This window comes from Octopus bimaculoides, chromosome 11 (assembly GCF_046866305.1).
Source record: "Octopus bimaculoides isolate indiv1 chromosome 11, ASM4686630v1, whole genome shotgun sequence".
Lineage (NCBI taxonomy): Eukaryota > Metazoa > Mollusca > Cephalopoda > Octopoda > Octopodidae > Octopus > Octopus bimaculoides.
In genome coordinates, this window is record NC_142938.1 from 20,486,617 (window position 1) to 20,508,888 (window position 22,272).

The window sequence follows — 22,272 nt, forward strand, 5'->3', positions numbered from 1 at the left end:
AACCCTGAGCTGTCCAAAGCCTTGTTCGTGGGGGTCAGTTTGATGGAAACTGAAAGAAACTTGTAATACATATGTTTAAGAGTGTGTATATATATATATATATATATACATACATAAAGTAATCGTATGCTGTCAACTTAAAGTGACAGTCCCATGAAGGGAATAATACTACTGCTATTTAGCCATAGGAAGCAGCACCACTTCCTGTCGGCCTTGACAAATTTCCTGTGTCCTTATGTTTACAACGGGGAGCCAAGCACCTCCACTTAGCTAAACCTGCATCCAGAGACATGTTTCTGAGTCTTTGCTCATCATCAGTCTGAAGTAGCAACGGCATACAACTACTTTATCGCATCACTACTGCATAAATCTCTCTGAGAGATTTAGAAATGTATTATATATATATATATATATATATATATATAGACATATATATATAGAGAGAGAGAGAGACATATATATATATAGAGAGAGAGAGAGAGAGAGACATACATACATACATACATATATATAGACACTTGTTTATGGACTTCTCAACCCTATCATCATTTTGACTAGATCTGCATAAGTAGGATTTGAACTCAGAAAGCATACAACTTGAAAAAAAGACACCTTAAGACAGTTCATCCAAAGTGCTAATAATTTCACTTATCCAGTACTCTGGCTTGGTACTTAATTATCAACCCTAAAGGGCCAGTCCTTGTAGCTGTGTGCTGGATTTTGTGTTTTAATGACCCTGAGAGCTATTGCAGCAGAGTTACAAAGGCCTCCCAAGCTACACAGATCAAAGGACAGACAGCAGACTAATATAAATGACCTCTCCCTAGAGGTAAATATGAATTTGTATAGATCCAACACCTCTACCTGTTGTTGGCACTCCATCGCTTACAACGTTGAGGGTTCTAGCTGATCTGATCAACGGAACAGCCTGCTCGTAAAATTAACGTGCAAGTGGCTGAGCACTCCACAGACACGTAAGCCCTTAACGTAGTTCTCGGGGATATTCAGCGTGACACAGTGTGACAAGGCTGACCCTTTGAATTACAGGCACAATAGAAATAGGAAGTAAGAGTGAGAGAAAGTTGTGATGAAAGAGTACAGCAGGGTTCACCACCATCCCCTGCCGGAGCCTCGTGGAGCTTTAGGTGTTTTCGCTAAATAAACACTCACAACACCCATCTGGGAATCGAAATCGCGATCCTATGACCGCGAGTCCGCTGCCCTAACCACTAGGCCATTGTGCCTCCACCTTCTACCTAGTAAACAGCAAATAAAAACAAAGTGACAGGAGCATCGATGAAAATTGAAAACCAAAAAGGCCTTCCCTGAAGAAAACATATGACGTGGTGCAGCAAAATCCACAAGAAAGCCACATGCCCAACTTCCTTTCTAACTATCAAGAGAAATACCAAAATACCAAAAGGAACTAAAGTGCTGTGACAGAAGATGGGGAGGCAGGCGCTAGTGTAGGAATGGAGGAATAGATCCTAGAGTGTAAGCAGGGATAGTTGTTAATATTGGTGTTAATATTCCTTACTCTTTACTTGTTTCAGTCATTTGACTGTGGCCATGCTGGAGCACCGCCTTTAGTCTAGCAAATCAACCCCAGGACTTATTCTTTGTAAGTCCAGTACTTATTCTATCGGTCTCTTTTGCCGAACTGCTAGGTGACGGGGACATGAACACACCAGCATCGGTTGTCAAGCAATGCTAGGGGGACAAACACAGACATACAAACACACACACACACATATCATCATCATCATCATCATCGTTTAACGTCCGCTTTCCATGCTAGCATGGGTTGGACGATTTGACTGAGGACTGGTGAAACCGGATGGCAACACCAGGCTCCAATCTAAATTTGGCACAGTTTCTACAGCTGGATGCCCTTCCTAACGCCAACCACTCAGACGATGGGCTTTTTTCAGTTTTCGTCTACCAAATCCACTCACAAGGCTTTGGTCGGCCTGAGGCTAGAGTAGAAGACATTTGCCCAAGATGTCACGCAGTGGGACTGAACCCAGAATCATGTGGTTAGTAAGCAAGCTACTTACCACACAGCCACTCCTAATATTATTAAATATTTATATTAATATTATTATTACTATTAATTTTAATTAATATTAATATAATTAATTATAATTAATATTAATATTATATATATTAAAGATAGATAGATGAGTTTGGCAATCGTATACAAAAGTTAAGAGCTCATCTATCTATCTATTACATTTCTGCTGAGTTTCCAGTCCTCTCTATAAACTAAAAAAAAAAAACATTATTAATATTATTAATATCAATATTTCTTGAGGAATATTATTATTAATTGTTAATATTCCTTGAGGAATCCAGCACTCTGCATTATACATCAGGTCCTGACCTGGGGTCCACAATGAAGGAGGCAGAGAGGTTTACATAAATCTAGTTGGAAGTGGGATCCTGAGGTAGGGTTAAAAATGCAGGGATCCAACTAGAGCAGTGATTCTCACAAATGGGGCCTGGGAAAATTGTGGTGTGGTATGAAATCCCTTTTTTTTTTTTTTTTTTTTTTTTTTTTAAAGGGCCATGGCATTGTGAAAATCTTTTTTCCACAGCAAACATACTACACCAATACTCAGCCTAGCCAAACCAATCCCTCCAACCAAGCATACTGTGTGAAAACTGTTTGCTACAATATAGCACCATTCTAATGCCCTGCTGTGGATATTCCTTTAATCCTTTAGTGTTCAAATTACTCTGCCAATGTAAAGTTTATTTATCCATAATGTTTTGAATTAATCATGTATTGTCTCATAGCTGTGAGATTTCGATGATGCTGTCTATTTTGGGATGACATTGTAGGATAGGTGTGAGAGGCTAGACCTGGCTAGTTTGGACTTAAAAGATAAATATTTGGGCCGGATAAGGGTTATTATGAGAAGTTGATAGAAACGTGATGATTTACAGCTGAGGCTAACAAAATTGTCTCCTTGAATTGAAGAAATCTGCCGTAGTCACCAGGCACAAGGTTCTTATCAAAGTGATTAACTTTTTTTCTTAGTCAATGATGTACTCTTTTTCTGTACTCCCACTTCATAAAAGAGTTACCGGTAGATTCTTTTGTATTAAATAATTGTGATAAAATATTGATTTCAAATTTTGGCACAAGGCCAGAAATTTCAGGGAAGTGGGTAAGTCAATTATATCACCCCCCCCCTCCCGTACCCAGCTGGTGCTTATTTTATTGATCCTGAAAAGATGAACGACAAAGTCGACTTTGGCAGCATTTGAACTCAGAACGTTCAGATGGACAAAATGCTGCTAAGCCTTTTGCTCAGGAGTGCTAACAATTCTGCCAGCTAAAAATTATTATTATTTTTTATCCAACCAACCAGTGGTGGGAGCATACATTTTTCTGGAAAGTTCTGGAAAGTGGAGTCTGGGGGAAAATAGGTTGGGAAACACTGAAATGAAGAGAAGTAGAAAAGACAGCCCAAAGTCAGGAACAGTATAGAGAATAAGTCATTTCTTTATTGCCCACAGGGGGCTAAACATAGAGGGGACAAACAAGGACAGACAAAGGGATTAAGTCGATTACATCGACCCCAGTATGTAACTGGTACTTGTTTAATCAACCCCGAAAGGATAAAAGGCCAAGTCGACCTCGGTGGAATTTGAACTCGGAATGTAACGGCAGACGAAATACCGCTACATATTTTTCGACAGGCGTGCTAACGCTTCTGCCAGTATAGAGAATAATTCTCCATGGCCTATGCTCCATAAGGAGTGAAGGAACTGAGTTCAAGTCCTGCAAAGATGTTAAGTCAAAAGTGACCTCAGCTAGATTTGAACTCAGAATGTTGAGGCAGACAAAATGCTGCTAAGCATTTTGCTGGAATGCTAACAATTCTATTAGCTAAAAATAAATTTGTTTTTGTTCTAATGAGTGGTGGTGGTGGGGCATACACTTTTCCAGAAAGTTATAATGGGGCCTGGGGGAAAAACAGGTTGGGAATCAATGAACTAAATAGAAACAGTATAGAGCAGGGGTCAGAGAAATTTTTTAACCTATTACCCCAAGATATATATATTTACTCCAGCGTTACCTCCTTGATTTGAAAGGAAGAAAATCATAGATTTTTTTTTTTAATTCAAAAGGTTTATTGAATCTATTTATATGGAAGATACAATTATAAATATAAAAAGTATAAAACAAATGCGATAAAATAAATTAATATCCCCATTATGAAACAAAAGGATTTTTCTAGAAACTTTTTTACTTCAGGTTTTGAAGAAATGATGTTGACAACGCCTTAGCAACCAAATTGTTTGTAGTTCAAATTGGCGTGACGTCTCCTAAGCACGTCCGTTACATTGGACAGATGCAATGTTGCCAGAAGATAAATTTCTGTTGTAACAAGGAACACGTTTTTATATAATTTTTGCTTATGTCATAGGCGTAGGAGTGGCTGTGTGGTAAGTAGCTTGCTTACCAACCACATGGTTCCGGGTTCAGTCCCACTGCGTGGCATCTTGGGCAAGTGTCTTCTACTATAGCCTCGGGCCGACCAAAGCCTTGTGAGTGGATTTGGTAGATGGAAACTGAAAGAAGCCCATCGTGTATATGTACATATATATATATGTATGTATGTATGTATGTATGTGTATATGTATGTGTGTATGTGTTTGTGTTTGTCCCCCCAACATCGCTTGACAACTGATGCTGGTGTGTTTACGTCCCCATAACTTAGCGGTTCAGCAAAAAGTGATCGATAGAATAAGTACTAGGCTTTCAAAGAATAAGTCCTGGGGTCGATTTGCTCGACTAAAGGCGGTGCTCCAGCATGGCCACAGTCAAAAGACTGAAACAAGTAAAAGAGTAATGTCTAATGAGTCTTCATTACCCGCAAGAATTTATTTTACCCCAGTTTTCACCAATGCCTGGTATAGAGAATAATTCTCCATGGCCTATGTTCTATAAGGTGCAAAGGGATTAACCCCTTAGCATTCACATTATTCTGTTAAATGTAAAGCTTATTTATTCACATTGTTTTGAATTAATCATGCATTATTTTGTAATTCTGAGATTTCAATGATGTGATTACTCTTTTTTATTTATACTCTTTTTTATTTATACTCTTTTTTATTTATACTCTTTTTTATTTATACTCTTTTTTATTTATACTCTTTTTTATTTATACTCTTTTTTTACTTGTTTCGGTCATTTGACTGTGGCCATGCTGGAGCACTGCCTTCAGTCGAGCAAATCAACCCCAGGACTTATTCTCTGTAAGCCTAGTACTTATTCTATTGGTCTCTTTTGCCGAACCGCTAAGTTACGGGGACGTAAACACACCAGCATCGGTTGTTAAGCGATGTTGGGGGCACAAACACTGACACACAAACATACACACACACACACACACACACATATATATATATATATATACACACTCATATATACGACGGGCTTCTTTCAATTTCCATCTACCAAATCCACTCACAAGGCTTTAGTCGGCCCGAGGCTATAGTAGAAGACACTTGCCCAAGGTGCCATGCAGTGGGACTGAACCTGGAACCATGTGGTTGGTAAGCAAGCTACTTACCACACAACCACTTGTATGCCGTTTATTTATTTTTAGAATGACATTGTAGGGTAGGTACAAGGGGCCAGATCTCTCTAGAGAGAGAATATTGGGCGGGACATGGCCGGTTTAAATGCTAAAGGGATAAGTCAAGTCCCAAAAAGATGTAAGCCAAAACTGACCTCAGCTGGATTTGAACTCAGAGCTCACTAAGTTGGCTCAGATATCACGTTGCTCTAACAACTCCACCAATTTTCTGCATGAATGTATCAGTTCTAACAAATATAGCTATCATGATAGAATGCAGTCATTACTGTTTGTGCTATTTATTTATTTATTTATTATTATTATTATTATTATTATTATTACTTTTTTTTTTTTTTTTTTTTTTGCTGGTATGGATTATCTGAGAGATTTATGTCTGGAATAATGAATATATCTAAAATGAATGGTGCCAATATATACAATGTTTTGGTTAGTTATTGAAAAATTTTCTTTGGATCGAATCAATATTGATATTTTGAAAGGATAAAAGATTTTACTGATAGGATTTTCTTAATGTTGCAGAAGAATGTGTTTATCTGAGAGGAAACGGATCCTGCAAATTCTTGTGGAGGCCTTAAGGTCAGTAGCAGCAGTGGTGGTCTTTATGGTGGTGGTGGTGGTAGTAGTAGTAGTAGTTTATGATGTGGTGGTAGTCATGATGCTGCTTGTGCTGGTGGTGCTGGTGGTGGTGGTAGTAGTAGTAGTAGTAGTAGTATTAGTAGTAGTTTTATGATGTGGTGGTAGCCATTGTGCTGGTGGTGGTGGTGGTGATGGTGGTAGTAGTAGTTTATGATGTGGTGGTAGTCATGGTGGTGGTGGTGATGGTGGTGGTGGTGGTAGTGGTGGTAGTAGTAGTAGTGATAGCAGCAGTAGTAGTAGTAGTAGTAGTAGTAGTAGCAGTAGTAGTAGTTTATGATGTGGTGGTAGTCATGGTGATGGTGGTGCTGGTGCTGGTTGTGCTGGTGGTGGTATTCATGGTGGTGGTGGTCATTGATTATCCTTGGTCAGTCTTGACCAAGCAGGCATATGATCAAAGAGATTCCGACCATAAACTGTAATCTCCCACTCTTTTCCTTAGACATAATCTCATACAAAGAAAGAGAAAGGAAGGAAGAGACATAATCCAGTATGTCCTTCCTTTTCTTTTTATGATAGCAGGAGGATTTAACTGCTATTTCCTTTTAACAAGGTCCAGCTATCATGTAGAGGCTCTCTCACTGACTCATGTTGGGGGCATTAGTGGTGTTGATGGAAAAAGTGGTGGTGGTAGTGGTGGTGGTAGTGGTGGTGGTAGTGGTGGTGGTAGTGACGTTATTGTTGTTGTTGTTGTTGGTGGTGGTAGTGATGGTAGTTTTAGCTGTGGTGGTGGTGGTAGTGCTGGTAGTGGTGTTAGTGGTGTTGTTATTGGTGGTGGTAGTGATAGCTGTGGTGGTGGTATTAGTGGTGTTATTGTTGTTGTTGGTGATGGTGGTAGTGGTAGTAGTGATAGCTGTGGTGGTGGTGGTGGTGGTGGTGGTAGTGGTGTTGTTGGTGGTGGTAGTGATAGCTGTAGTGGTGGTGGTGGTGGTGGTGTGTGGTGGTAGTAGTAGTGGTTGTGGTGATGGTAGTGGTAGTGATAGTAGTGGTGGTGGTGGTGGTGGTATTAGTAGTAGTAGTGGTAGTGGTGGTTGTAGTGACAGTCGTGGTGGTGGTGGTGGTAGTAGTAGTAGTAGTAGTAGTAGTAGTAGTAGTAGTAGTTTATCTTTCTGTTATCCATGTTGTCACAGCCCTGATCTACTACCACTACTACTACTACTACTACTGCTGCTGCATTTCCAGCCTTACATGTAAAACTACATTAGACAACATTGACTTTTTTAATTGATCAGATTGGGAGAATTGTTAGAATCCTTGGATGAAAATAGGTTTGTTGTTGTTGTTGTTGTTGTTGTTATTGCTGTTTAGCCCAAGGTGAGTGTTAGTCAACCGACCCTATGATCGAAGGTGACCATCCTGTCTTTGCAAAAGTTTGTTGGATTGCATCACCTCGGGTGTCTTGTCCTCATTTAAAACAATAGGCTCATGATAGCTTTTTTTGTTAACTTGTTGCGGTCATTGGACTGTGGTCATGCTGGAGCACTGCCTTCAAGGGTTTCAGTAGAACAAATTGCCCCTGATACTTTTTTTTTAAAGTCAGGTACTTATTTTAACAGTTTTTTTTTTTTTTACCAAACTAAGTTGCAAGGGCATAAACAAACCAACACTGGTTGTCAAGCATTGGGATGACAGGCACAAGCACAAAGACACCCATCCACTCACCCACACACATACATATTGGAAATGGGCTGTGCGTGAGAAGACCCGGCAAGCCAAGTAAGATCGTTGCCAGTGCCCCTGGACTGGTTCTTGTGCGGGTGGCACATGAGATGCACCATTTTGAGCGTGGCCGTTGCCAGTACCGCCTGACTGGCTCCTGTAGGATTTTCGAGCGAGATCGTTGCCAGTGCCCCTGGACTGGCTTGTGCGGGTGGCACATAAAAGACACCATTTCGAGCGTGGCCGTTTTCGTGCGGGTGACACGTAAAAGCACCCACTACACTCTCTGAGTGGTTGGCGTTAGGAAGGGCATCCAGCTGTAGAAACTCTGCCAAATCAGACTGGAGCCTGGTGTTGCCATCCGGTTTCACCAGTCCTCAGTCAAATCGTCCAACCCATGCTAGCATGGAAAGCGGACGTTAAACGATGATGATGATGATGATGATGATATATATATGGGAGAATATACAAAAAATAACAACAGACGAGGACAGGTGGTGTAAATAACAAAAGTATATATTAGTATGACGCTCGGGAATACGGAAAGTCTTTGACGTTTCGAGCTACGCTCTTCAACAGAAAGAATACGGAGACAAGGAGAAAAACACGGAGAAAAAAAATGAATAGTGTTCAGTCAACGGTCAATCATAATAATATATATACATATACACAAATATATACACATATATACATATCTGTATGTATGTAAAGTCAACAACTATTGAAGAGGTTGCAAGAAGCAATGAAAATTTTAGAAAAAAATCCTGCAAAACATGTCCCCAACATGAGTCAGTGAGAGAGCCTCTACATAATAGCTGGATCTGTTAAAAGGAAATAGCAGTTAAATCCTCCTTCTATAGACGTGGGAGTGGCTGTGTGGTAAGTAGTTTGCTTACCAACCACATGGTTCCGGGTTCAGTCCCACTGCATGACACCTGGGGCGAGTGTTTTCTACTATAGCCTCGGGCCGACCAAAGCCTTGTGATTGGATTTGGTAGACGGAAATTGAAAGAAGCCCATTGTATATATGTACATATATATATATGTATGTGTGTTTGTGTGTCTGTGTTTGTCCCCCCACCATCGCTTGACAACCGATGCTGGTGTGTTTACGTCCCCGTAACTTACAGGTTTGGCAAAAAGAGACCGATAGAATAAGTACTAGGCTTACAAAGAATAAGTCCTGGGGTTGATTTGGTCGACTAAAGGCGGTGCTCCAGCATGGCCACAGTCAAATGACTGAAACAAGTAAAAGAATAAAGAGTAAAAGAGTATATATATATCTTATATTGTATGTATATATTTTATTTGGTAGTACTTATTCTATCGGTCTCTTTTGCCAAACCGCTAAGTTACGGGGGACATAAACACACCAGCATCGATTGTCATGCGATGTTGGGGGGGGATAAACACAGACACACAAACATATACACATACATACATATATATATGGCAGGCTTCTTTCAGTTTCCATCTACTAAATTCATTCACAAGGCTTTGGTCATCCTGAGGCTATAGTAGAAGACACATGCCTAAGGTGTCACGCAGTGGGACTGAACCCGGAACCATGTGGTTTGTAAGCAAGCTACTTACCATACAGTCACTCCTACGCATGCTAACAATTCTGCCAGCTCCCTGCCTTATCAACAACAACAATAATAATAGTTATAATAATAATAATAATAATAATAATAATAATAATAATAAAATAAATACAAAGCTTTCTTCTACCACCCTTCATCTTCAAGGCAGTAAGAAGTTAGATTTTTTATTTCTTTTGGTGAATAAAATTGTATTTATTTTGTTTGCATTTGAGAAATTTTTTGCATCGAAAGAGGTGTGTTATAATTTATTTATTTTTTCTTTTATTTTTTTTGTCTTTCTAGTTTTGTGCAATTTATTGATCGACAATAGATTGGTATCGCCCTCAAAATGATGAACTCTGCTGCATATGATAGCATAACATATATATTAGGAAGAAAACTGGATCAAAAACGGAGCCTTGTACTACACAATTAATATGGTTTTCCTTTGAATCAATACTTTGTGGAGAGGCCAGTTGAGAACGAAATGACAGGTAAGATTTAAATTTTAATATATTCATTTTATTTTTATCTAGTTTCAGCGCTTGAGCTGTGGCACTTTTTTTATAGTTTTATAAACTATACATATATGTTGGCACTCCATCGCTTACGACGACGAGGGTTCCTGTTGATCCGATCAATGGAACAGCCTGCTCGTGAAATTATCGTGCAAGTGGCTGAGCACTCCACAGACACGTGTACCCTTAACATAATTCTCGGGGAGATTCAGCGTGACACAGAGTGTGACAAGGCTGACCCTTTGAATTACAGGCACAACAGAAACAGGAAGTAAGAGAAAGTTGTGGTGGAAGAGTACAGCAGGGTTCGCCACCATCCCCTGCCGGAGCCTCGTGGAGCTTTAGGTGTTTTCGCTCAATAAACACTCACCACGCCCGGTCTGGGAATCGAAACCGCGATCCTCCGACTACGAGTCCGCTGCCCTAGCCACTGGGCTATTGCGCCTCCTCCGAAATTCAAAGCAGCACTAAATATATTTACTATATGTAATTATAAACATGTATTTTGGCCAGAAGTACCCTCTCATGGAGCTGAGGTACCTGCAGATAACTAACAAACATGTACTCAGTGCCTTGGAGACTAGAGTTTGTAACATTAATATTAATCTGGGAATCGAAACCGCGATCCTATGACTGCAAGTCCGCTGCCCTAACCACTAGGCCATTGCGCCTCCACTTATTCATATAGAATTAAATATAAAATAAAACAAAAAGAATAAAAGACAAAAGTATATCGATTTATACCAGTACAAATACAAAGAAAATTGATTTACAGTTCATCAGAATATCTGAAAAAAGAACAGAAAAATATAATTTCACAGAAGGCCACTGGGGTCCAGTTGGACCCCAATGACCATATTTTATGCTATAACATCCATATGACTGGACATTTTTAACTCAAAATTTGTATGTGCTAAGGTTGACTTTGCCTTTCATCCTTTCGTAGTCAATAAATTAAGTACCAGTTGCGTACTGGGATCGATCTAATCGACTGGCACCCTCCCCCAAAATTTCGGGCCTTGTACCTAGAGTAGAAAAGAATATTGTTCCTGGTTCCCAGAACCAGGAAAGGGGGGGGGGAAAAAAAAAAAAAAAAGAAACTGATGATTTGGTCATGGTTGGAATGTCTTTTGATCACGGGGCCTGCTGAATATCAGTGCTGATATTAACTTTGGGCTGAGCAACAGTAACAACAACAACGACAATGACCACTTTTATGTTCCCCTATATTGACTCACCATATTTTATGTAAATAACTGTGCAATGTGTCTTGTATGAATTATTAACGAACTTGTAGCACGGGCAAGGAGCCAGAAAAATATTGAGATATTATTGGTGAGCATGGCGTTGACTATCGAATCGATCTCAGTACTCGACTGGTACTTATTTCATTCACACCCTCCACTGAACCCTCACCCCCTACTCCATCCCCTCTCCATAACTGTCCTTGAGGGAAAATTGAAAAAAAAAACTCAAAAAAAAAAAAATATATTAAAAAAAATCAATACCTGTGGGATTTGAACTCAGAAATATAGAAGAGAGTAAATGAATAATAAATAAGGCAAGGCAATTTGGTACGACACTCTATTATGGTCCTTACCCCTACACACACACACACACACACACACACACACACGTGACGGTGTCTCAATGAGATGTGCATGGTAAATAATGCATATGCTTTATTTGAAATATGTAATTACATATACATACATATACATTTGTATATATATATTTATATACATTTATATACATATACATATATACACATCATTATCATCATCTTCATTGACATATATGTATATATGCGTATACATATATACATATACATACACACATACACACATATATAGATAGATAGATAGATAGATATATTCATATTTACACACGCACAATCATATACATATATACACGCATACACACATGCACAATCGTATACATATAGTTCGTATGGGTGGTAGGTATGTGTTTAAGTAAATATTTCTCAAAAACATTGGTAATGTACTTCTGTTTAAAGCTTACAGAGAATGCTCAGCATATCTAATCTAAGACAAAAGTAATTACATGTCTATGTGTATGTGTATACTTGTGTGTGTATACACATGTGTGTGTGTGCATACTTTCACACACACATACTTATATATATATATATATATATGTATATTGTGCATGTAATATGTAAGTACAGTGTAATTTCTAAGTTTTTATGCAGCATTCAATCACATCAAGATGTACTATTGACTAATCATATTTTGATCTGTTTACGAATATGTTGGCCCATTTTCCCACTTCCATCATTTGAGCAACCAGAAACATAAACCACAAAGATATGATACAAGAAACTTTAGCTTCTAATAAAAATATTCCTTATCTATCTATCTATCTATCTATCTACCTATCTATCTATCTATCTATCTATCTGATCTGGACGGATGCTAGTCACATCGGCTCGCAAGTAAGTTGGCCTTTTATATGTCAAAACTTTTGCAGTTTTAAAATATTTTTTGTGGAAGAGGTGTATAAGTCTATACACTTCGACCCTATTGGGTTTTTGTAATAGGAAGTGGCTCCTTCTGGAGTTTATTTCCAAAAGTTTTTGATTTTTCTCCGGCTTATTTGCCATATTTCGTAAAAGAAATATGGCTAGGCCTTCACACGTGGTCGATTTGCCTCTAACAGCAGGCAAGGAGACTGACCAACAAGTCGTTCCGCATGAACGAACACAAGACGTAGAGACCAGGAATGCTGCGTTTACTACTACTGCCTTCACCACCTCCACTACCACCATTACGACCGCCACCAACGACAACAAAACCAAAACCACTACTGCCACCGACATCGCAGCCACCACTACCACCAAGAACAACAATAACAAAAAGAACAACAACAACTCCACTCCTCTTTTGTTCCTTTCACCACAGACAACGGAAGGAGAGAAAGAGAAGAGCATGATGGCCAAACAATTTGCTCAAATACGCCTGAACGCCGAAGAAAATTATGAAAAAAATTTCCCGCCACTTCGTAACTCATATGAAGGTCAGAGGAGTACACAAGAAGAAGGTCACCCATCTGCCACAACAACAACACCTGTCAGCATCACAACCGCCAACAACAACGCTAATACAGCAACAGTCACCTCTGCCATCAACACCAGCACCACCACCACCAACAACAATAACAAGATCAAAACAAACTTCGCCGAGGCGATAAGGGAAAAAACGACGGTAGTATCTTTTACTGCACAGCAGATAAAAGATACAAAGGCTTTACTTACGAAAGAAAATGACGAGGTGCGGATCAACATACCACAAGACATTTTAGAAGACACAAACAAAAAGACCATTATTTATAAAATCTTAAACTCAAAAACAAAAAAACCAGAAAAAGCAAGCACGGAAAAGATCGAGAAATGCTTGAGATCTGTATGGCAATATAAGGATTATGTAACTTGGTGGCATAAATTTGCCCATGTGCAAGTTATTTTTCAAAGTGAAGAGTTAGCGAAACGATTCTCAATGCTAACTCTTAAGACAGAAGAGTTAACAATGATACCGAGTTACCTTGGTCAGAGGGTAACAAGGGTTATCATAAAAAATATTCCTCCCACGGTAGACACACTATGGATAACATCAGCCGTATGTGTCGATATGGAGGAAGTTGATATATTGCAAATTAATGTTTCTGAAAAGCAACAGTGGGTGGGTAAAAAAATGGAGATCCTTCTCCATATTACCCAGGAGTCACTAAATAAAATACCCACCTACATAAAGTTACCATCAACGCAAAGGCTGTATGTAGTGGTGGAAGGCAGACGACCACGCTGTTACATATGTGGCAGTGAAGCTCACTTCCAAAAGGACTGCAATTCTGCCGCGAAACAACAGCAACAACAACAACAACAGCCACGGGAAAACCAAAAACCCAAAACACCAGCATTATTACCCACACCACCGTATGCACAATTGATCAAGCAGCTATATGCGAAAACGAAAGAACGGCAACAACGAACAAACCAACCCAACCAAACAACACCACCACCTGAGTCAAAAACAGAAACAACACCACCACCAACAACTAAAGACAGACCAACACCAACACCAAGAACAACAACCAAGAAGACAACCACTGAGAACGAAGAAAAGACCAATACTACTCCCAATTCCCCAACAACACACACACCACACACACCACACACCACAACACCATCGACAAACACACAAATAGAACCAAATGCTTTGCCTTTACCCCCTTCTGATTCGTCAGACATTTCGTCTAACGATGAAAGTTCTACAGAATGGCAAATAGCCACAGGAAGTAAAAGAAAAAGATCAAAAACAACCCCAAAATTAAATGCATGCAAAGCAGGGAAATATGTAACCGCTGAAAGCCCCCTGCACCAACATCACAAAAACACACACAATGCTATCAGCGATAGACACAACAAACACAAAATTAATGGACTACATCATATCGCAAACAAACATTTCTGAAGATAATTATAAGCTCAACAATCATCCACGCACTACACCACCGAAACACATCAAAATAGTTCACATCACACAAACGCAGCACCACACACTCAAAACCCTCTTTCCAAATGCGGTTGGGGGGTTCCAAAAATATTTATCAAAGAAACTCTTCAAAAACCTCATCCAAGATACTTCAAAAGAAGAGGAAGCTAAAACTTTCGAAACGAGTAAGTAACCTTCTCTCTTGTCTCTTTTACTGTCGTGTATGAAATACAAATTTCGACTTCAACTATGCTTAAATTAGGTTGTGTAAATGTACGTGGCTTGGCGTCAGCTTGGAAGCAAGGTTACCTTCTAAATGACATCAAGTCACAGAACATAGAAATCATGGCTATCAGTGAAACCAGACTCAGTAACCCGCGGGCCCTCAAGTCCATGTTTGGTGGACATTTCGACATTTATTTTTCTCCCTGTCTACCAAACATGGGTGGTGGTGGTACCGTGGTGCTTTTTCGGAAGAGTCTGAACCTAAAAGTAAGGCCAATATTCCTAGACCCGGAGGGTAGGCTGGTTGTCTTGGACGTCGATGGCACAAACGGGTGTGCTTTCCGTCTGGTGGCAGTGTATGCACCGTCCTTAACGGGTCGGGCGGATTTCCTTAGACGTCTAGAGGTTTTCCTGGGAACGTCACGACCTTTACTGTTAGTAGGGGACTGGAACGCTACCTTGGACACGCATATAGACTATGTGGGAGTGGATAGGAGTAGAAGGGGATGTAAGTGCCTCAAAGACCTGCTCAGACGTTTCCATTTGTCTGACAGGTTCCGACTCGACCATCCGAACGTGCCAACGTGGACTTGGACAAACCGCGTCGGATCGTCGAGATCGTATCTAGATAGAGTTCTATGTAGGACAGCGGATAGAGATAGTGTAGGATGTCCACAATTTAAAATAGTCAGCTACACAGATCACAAGTTTGTGACGTGTACGCTCGACTTAGATAAGACACATAGGCAGGGTCCCGGTTACTGGAAACTGAACGCTTCGCTCTTAGCGCGGCAGGTTTACAGGAACCGGATTAGCGAATTAATTAAGAGGGCGTTAACAGGAGCCATCGTTAACAACCGCTGGTGGTTTGCCCTGAAAATGGCAATCAAATCGGAATCTATTAGGTTTAGTAAAGAACTAGCGATAGATCGAAATAGAGTAGAGGGAGACTTAGTTAAGAAACTAGAAGAGGCACTTACAACTGGCAGCGCAACCAACGTTTTGGCTACGAGGATGGCCCTCGACCAACACCTCAACGCCAAACACGAAGGTTGCGTCGTCAGAGCTAAAATGCGTGCCTTAAGGAACGAAGGGATCGAAGCTGCGCGAGAAGCCCGGGTGGCGGAGGCGCAACGTGGTAACAGAGCCACCATTCGGTCTCTAATCGATGAACAGGGATGTAGTCTGCTCGAGCCCGAAAGGATGTGTGGGGCCTTTCAACAGCACTTTGCTCGACTGTTCGGTGCGAGCGGTGAGTCGGAACGCAGGATGGACTTCACTGCCTACCTGACCGGCCTGCCGCGGCTCTCGGCGGGAGAGGCAGAGTGTTGTGAGGGTCCCATCACAGCTGCTGAAGTAAGGGATGCTATGGCGGGCTGCGCGAGGGATAAGTCACCTGGATTGGATGGTCTACCCTACGAGCTGTATTGTCAAATGCCAGACTTGTTTGGCGACCTCTTGGCATCAGTCTATTGCAACTGGCAACAAAACGGGAGAATTCCCGGTTTCGTGAGCTGAGGTGCAGTGACATTGCTGAAGAAAGACCCAAACAAGGGGAATTTTATAGATAATTTCAGGCCCATCACTCTGCTCAACGCAGATTTGAAAATTTTGGCCAAAGTAATAGCCGAGAGGTTGGCGCTTGTCATCGATAAACTGGTCGACAGGGCGCAAACATGCGCCGTGCCGGGCAGAAGTATCCATGACAACCTCCACCTCATGCGCTACATCATGGACAGGGTAGTTAAGGATCCTGGCATGGGTGGGGCGCTGATCAATTTAGATCAATCTAAAGCCTTCGATAGGGTCGACCATCGATACCTAGCGGCCGTCCTCAGGGCAGCTGGCTTTGGTCCCGTCTTCCGCGGTTGGATCGCTGCCTTGTATAGCGGCATCCGATCGGTAATACGGGTAAACGGTCACCTGTCAAAACCGTTCGACATCACGCGTTCGGTCCGTCAGGGATGTCCCTTGTCGGCGCTTCTGTATGTATTGACGATCGAACCACTACTGCGGAAGCTGGCGACACTGAGGGGTATCCCACGAGAGCTGGGTTGCGGGACGAGCGTGTCTGCATATGCGGACGATGTCACCGTCATAGTGTCGAGCGAAAAGCACGTCGAGATGCTAGGCGAGACACTTAAACAATACGAAACGGTGACAGGAGCAAAAATTAACCCGGAAAAGTCAGTGGGTTTGTTACTCGGCACCTGGAGAAGCAAGCCCATACCGTCCAACAGTGACTCCGTAGTGGGACGCTGGACGGACGGACCGGTTAAACTGCTCGGGGTCTGGTTCAGTCCGGACCTCCAAATGGATAAGAACTGGGACGAGATTACCAGTAGAGTGATCAAACTCAGCCAAACATGGGCTGAGAGAAAGTTATCTCTAAAAGGCCGGGCGGAGGTGGCTAATGTGTATATCGCATCAGTCATCGATTACCGCCTGACCGTCGTGCCTTGTCCCGATGCCACCATCACGAAACTAGAACGCATACTTTTCCGCTTTCTGTGGAAGGGTGGCGTTCCGATGGTGAGGCGATCCATTTGCTGTCAACAACCGTTACGTGGAGGACTGGGGATGCCGTGGTTAATGATGCGCAGACATGCGCTGAGACTGCGGCATCTCTGGAACTTCATTGACGACGGTGAACAGGTGTGGGCGCCGTTTGTGAGGCACGCCTTCCCGCAGCTCGTCTCACTCACCGAACTGCAAACATGGATCAGGAAGAGACCGAAACTTGGGCGAATGGCACCGCGAGTGTCGCCAAGCTCTACAACAGCTCTGCCGTCCGGGATCAAACTTGTGCAACTTCCAAACGACCAATGCGTTCTATAGAGGACTAGTGGAGGGGAGGTCTGACGACACTCTCGGGGCAAACCTGGGTGTCGACGAGAAATTCTTAACCCGCCTTTTCAAGACGACGTTCGGGCCGGGGCCTATGGATAATTTCCAGAGATCCCTGGCTTGGCAATGCTATCGAGACGCACTACCAGTTCGAGAGAAGATCTACAGACACGGTTCGAAAACCACCGGACCGACCTGCCCGAGATGCGGTCAGAGCGACGAAACCGTTCTGCACGCACTCGTGCAGTGTCCAGATATTTCAGAGCTGTGGACCTTCGTCGAACGGCTGTTGTCGCGTGTGGGACGAGCCCACTTATCAGCCGAGTCTATCGTGAATATTGTTCCGCCACCTTCCTTTAAACGGGAAGGAAAAACGGTTTTTGTAACACTGATAGCTATGGCAAAAGAATGCGTGTGGTGGACGCGTTTGAAAGGTCTACAAACAAACACTTTCCTCTCTGGTCAATCCCTCGTCAACTTTTTCAAGTACCACTTGAAAAGGAGGATGAGGATAGAGAGGAAGGTGTTGTCGAATGAAAGTTTCAATAAAAAATGGGTAAATGTGGCAAGAATGGTAAGAATGAAAGACGACACCATTTTAAGCATAGACTTGTAACAAAAAGAGAGAAGGTACTTAATTTCATGTACCTTTAAAAAAAAAAGCCTGAGGTGACCGTGGTCTTTTCCGTAGGCTTTTCTCTCCACGGATAAACCTAATCTGTTCCCCGTTTTTTACATCGACTGTGATACACGATCCCTATTGATCGCCCCCCCCACGTTTTTTTTTTTTTTCTTCCCGCGATCCAAATCATCCCCCCCCCAAAAAAGCTCTACTTTGTAATTTGTCCATTTTCTGTATTTAGCCCTGTGTGGCTATAATAAAAAGATATCTATCTGATTGTATGTCTATCTGTCTGTCTGTCTATTTGTCTATCTGTCTGTCTACATATTTATCTATGTATGTATATCATCATCATCATTTAACGTCTGTTGTCCATGCTGGTATGGGTTGGATGGTGTAACCAGAGCTGGCAAGCTATGTGAGGTGGGGGCTGTACCAGACTCCAGTCTGATTTGGCATGGTTTCTACATCTGGATGCCCTTCCTAATGCCAGCAAGTTAGAATATTCTTTAGGTTGAGTAGCGCATCCTGCTCAAAAGGTCCTTGAAGAAGGGTTGTTTAAGGATGTTGAATAAAACAGCCATGCCCCAGAGGTGAACTATTCAAGCTCCAAAGAATTCCTTTCAACACATGGCTATGATGCTCCCCCACTACTCATGCTCATGATCAGTGATGCATATATTGTCAACCACTGAGGGACACGCTCAACTGGTTATGGTCAAACAACTAACAAGCAAATCTGTGGTATTGAGCAGAGTATTTGCTGTAGCCTATCTTTTATATCAAGACAAAACATGGACATGATAAAACTTTCAATCTGCTAAGATCAGAAGCCATGAGAGTCAGTGCCTGGTACTGCATCAAGGCATTTTATTATTATTATTAATATTATTATTATCGCAATTTTCATTAGCATCTTCTTTCAGTTCTATTTTCATTTCTTGCCAAGTGTCTTCCTGACACCAAGGGCAGAGAAACGTACAAAATACATTGGTTGGCCATTAAAACAAACACACCAAATTGTTCATTTACAGAGTCATGTGATAGAGAAAAAGGAGAAGACAGGGAGAGAAAGGAAAAAATAAAAAATAGAAAAGTAAGCAAATAAAATAAAGAGGGTAAAACAAAAGAAAATTCACAGCAACAATGCTCTTCTCATTATGTGTGATGCACCAGTTAATACCATCTTTTGCAATTCCTGCATGGATGGTAATCCAGGGATCACTTTTGTATAATTTTCAGTTCCTTTTTTGATCATTCCAAGTTCTCCTACAATCACTGGTATTGTAATTATCTTGAGATGCCACATCTTTTCAATTTCGATTATTATTATTATTACCTCTGCCTTAGCGAATATGGTATTGTTTTCAGTTGTGTTTGTTTGTTTGTCCATGGACAAGATATCTCTAGAACTGCTGGATGGATTCGGATGAAACTTTCAGGGATGTTTGACCTCATAACTGGCATGAACTGATTAGATTTTGGGATTGATCTGCTACCGGACAAGGATTCTGGATTATTTTTCTGTCTTTTTACTTAATTTTTGAGAGCAGTCAGGTTCATTTTTAGTATTCTCCTTTTTGAAAGCAATCAAGTTTATTTCAGATATTTTTATTTTAAAAATCATCTTTGGCTAATCATTGAGAGGACATTGGTGTTGCCTTGGCAGAGGCTTGGGCTCTCTGAGTGCTCTTTTTATTACCATTATTATTATTATTATTATTATTATTATCTAACAAAAAATTATTGATACTTGCTGTATTTACACATTATCCGCTGGGTACCACCCAGATACCTGAGATAGATAATGGATATGATGTACTAAATAGATAATAAATAAATATGTTGATTGTATAGGCACAGGAGTGGCTGTGTGGTAAGTAGCTTGCTTACCAACCACATGGTTCCGGGGTCAGTCCCACTGCATGGCACCTTGGGCAAGTGTCTTCTACTATAGCTTCGGGCCGACCAAAGCCTTGTAAGTGGATTTGGTAGACGGAAACTGAAAGAAGCCCGTGGTATATATGTATATGTATATATATATATATGTGTGTGTGTGTGTGTTTGTCCCCCCAACATCACTTGACAACCGATGCTGGTGTGTTTACATCCCCATAACTTAGCGGTTTGGCAAAATAAACCGATAGAATAAGTACTAGGCTTACAAAAAATAATTCCTGGGGTCGATTTGCTCGACTAAAAGGTGGTGCTCCAGCATGGCCGCAGTCAAATGACTGAAACAAGTAAATGAGAAATAAGATAAATGAATGAGTATGATATTAAGAAGAACTAGAACTGTATTTTAAAAAAATATACACATGAGTGCTCAATAAAAAACCTCTATACAACAATAGAACTTACAGTGTTAGTGCTCTTCATAAAGCCTGTGTACAGCCCATTTGGGCTATTTTTTGTATGTATCTTTAGCAAAGTTATCCCGATATCATGTCTTTGAATTCTTTTCTGCAATCTTAACAGCACTGTCGAGCGTATTCATTGCCAGAGTAGGTGTCTGGCTTCCAAGCTAGTGGCCCGTAAATAGCACCATTTGAACGTAATCGTTACCAGCATTGCCTTCTAGTACTTGTGCTGGTGGCACATTAGAAAATCATTTGAGCGAGGTTGTTGCCAGTGCCGCTGGACTGGCTCCCGTGCAGGTGGCATGTAAAAAACACCATTTTGAGTGTGGCTGTTGCCAGTACTGTGTGACTGGCCCTCGTGCCGGTGGCACGTAAAAGCACCCACTACACTCTTGGAGTGGTTGGCATTAGGAAGGGCATCCAGCTGTAGAAACTCTGCCAGATCAGATTGAAGCCTGGAACAGCCATCTGGCTCACCAGTCCTCAGTCAAATCGTCCAACCCATGCTAGCATGGAAAGTGGACATTAAACGATGATGATGATGATGATGATGAATCTTTATTGCTCCTAAGTGTCCCTATCATAGTGGCTTTCAACTTCTAGAGAACAGGTCTCATAGTGGTTTTCATATTCTAATGACAGGTATCAGAGTGGGTTTCACCTTCCAGATAAGAAGCTCGGCAGTGGTTTTCGTTTTCCAATACCAGATACCATTGTGGTTAAGAGGCCTGTTTAATGGTATTAGTGCTGGTTAATTAAGGTATGACAGACTGGCTTGTGATTTCAGACAGTGGGCTGGTGTCTTCAGCTGACACTTTGGGAACATGAATCATCATCGTTGTCATCATCATCATCATCGTCATCAACATCGTCACTGTCATCACTAGTGCTTTTTAGGTGGCACTCTCACCAGTGCTTTTCTATATACCACCACCATCAGTACATTTTCTGTGGTACCAGCACCAGCGCTTTCTAAATGGCACCAGCGCTTTCTAAGTGGCACCAGCACCCATGCCAATGCCTTTTACATGGCACCTTGGTTTTAGGATACCAGTTATGTTGTAGTGGACAGGTCCTTTTGAGTACAGCAATGCACCAGTGACTACAACATTCAAACAACTTACCCTTAGGGGGTCAATCAAAGAAAAAACCTTAAAGAGTAAACTTTATAGATACCATGCAAATGTGGGTAAAGTTCCAGAATTGGGCAGGAAGGTGTGGTTATATTGTTACTATTGCATTTTGGTAAGTCATTGCTGTCTTACTTTAATTAGTCGTTGATATTGCACATAGGTAATTGCTTCTGTGGTTATTGCCATCACTCAGTGAGTGGTTGCTTGCTAGTGTGGCTATTGTTGTTTATAATAACTGAATGTGTAATTAACGAGTGAACTCACATTTCTGGACAATAATTACCAGACCCATCCTACAAACGCACACAGACACATACACACACACCAGCACACACAGAGTCACACATACATACATACACACACACACACACATGCGTACACATGCATATATACTCACACTCATACAAGCATGTACAAGTAGTCGGTGAGTTATTGTTAGCAAGTGGCTGAATAGTTGACAGAGAATGAAAAGCTAACTGAACCAATTATTTTGCCTGTGGACTCGATTAAAGCTTAATCCGATTTAGGTGGATAAAGCCTCTAAATTAAGAGCAATGATCGATAGC

General features: G+C 41.3%; 1 protein-coding gene across 4 annotated transcripts in view; it reads left to right on the top strand.

Annotated features, from left to right (window-relative positions):
- LOC106869243 (uncharacterized) overlaps positions 1–22,272 on the top strand; it is a 112,144-nt gene that overhangs the window by 18,831 nt on the left and 71,041 nt on the right. For 3 of the 4 annotated variants that reach the window (XM_014914900.3, XM_014914916.3, XM_089359610.1), the window contains exon 2: positions 9,794–9,984. The gene's annotated coding sequence lies outside the window, so the exon portion shown is untranslated. Of the gene's footprint in view, positions 1–6,134; positions 6,192–9,793; positions 9,985–22,272 lie in introns of all 4 variants that reach the window. The other variant, XM_014914909.3, reaches the window with a different exon arrangement.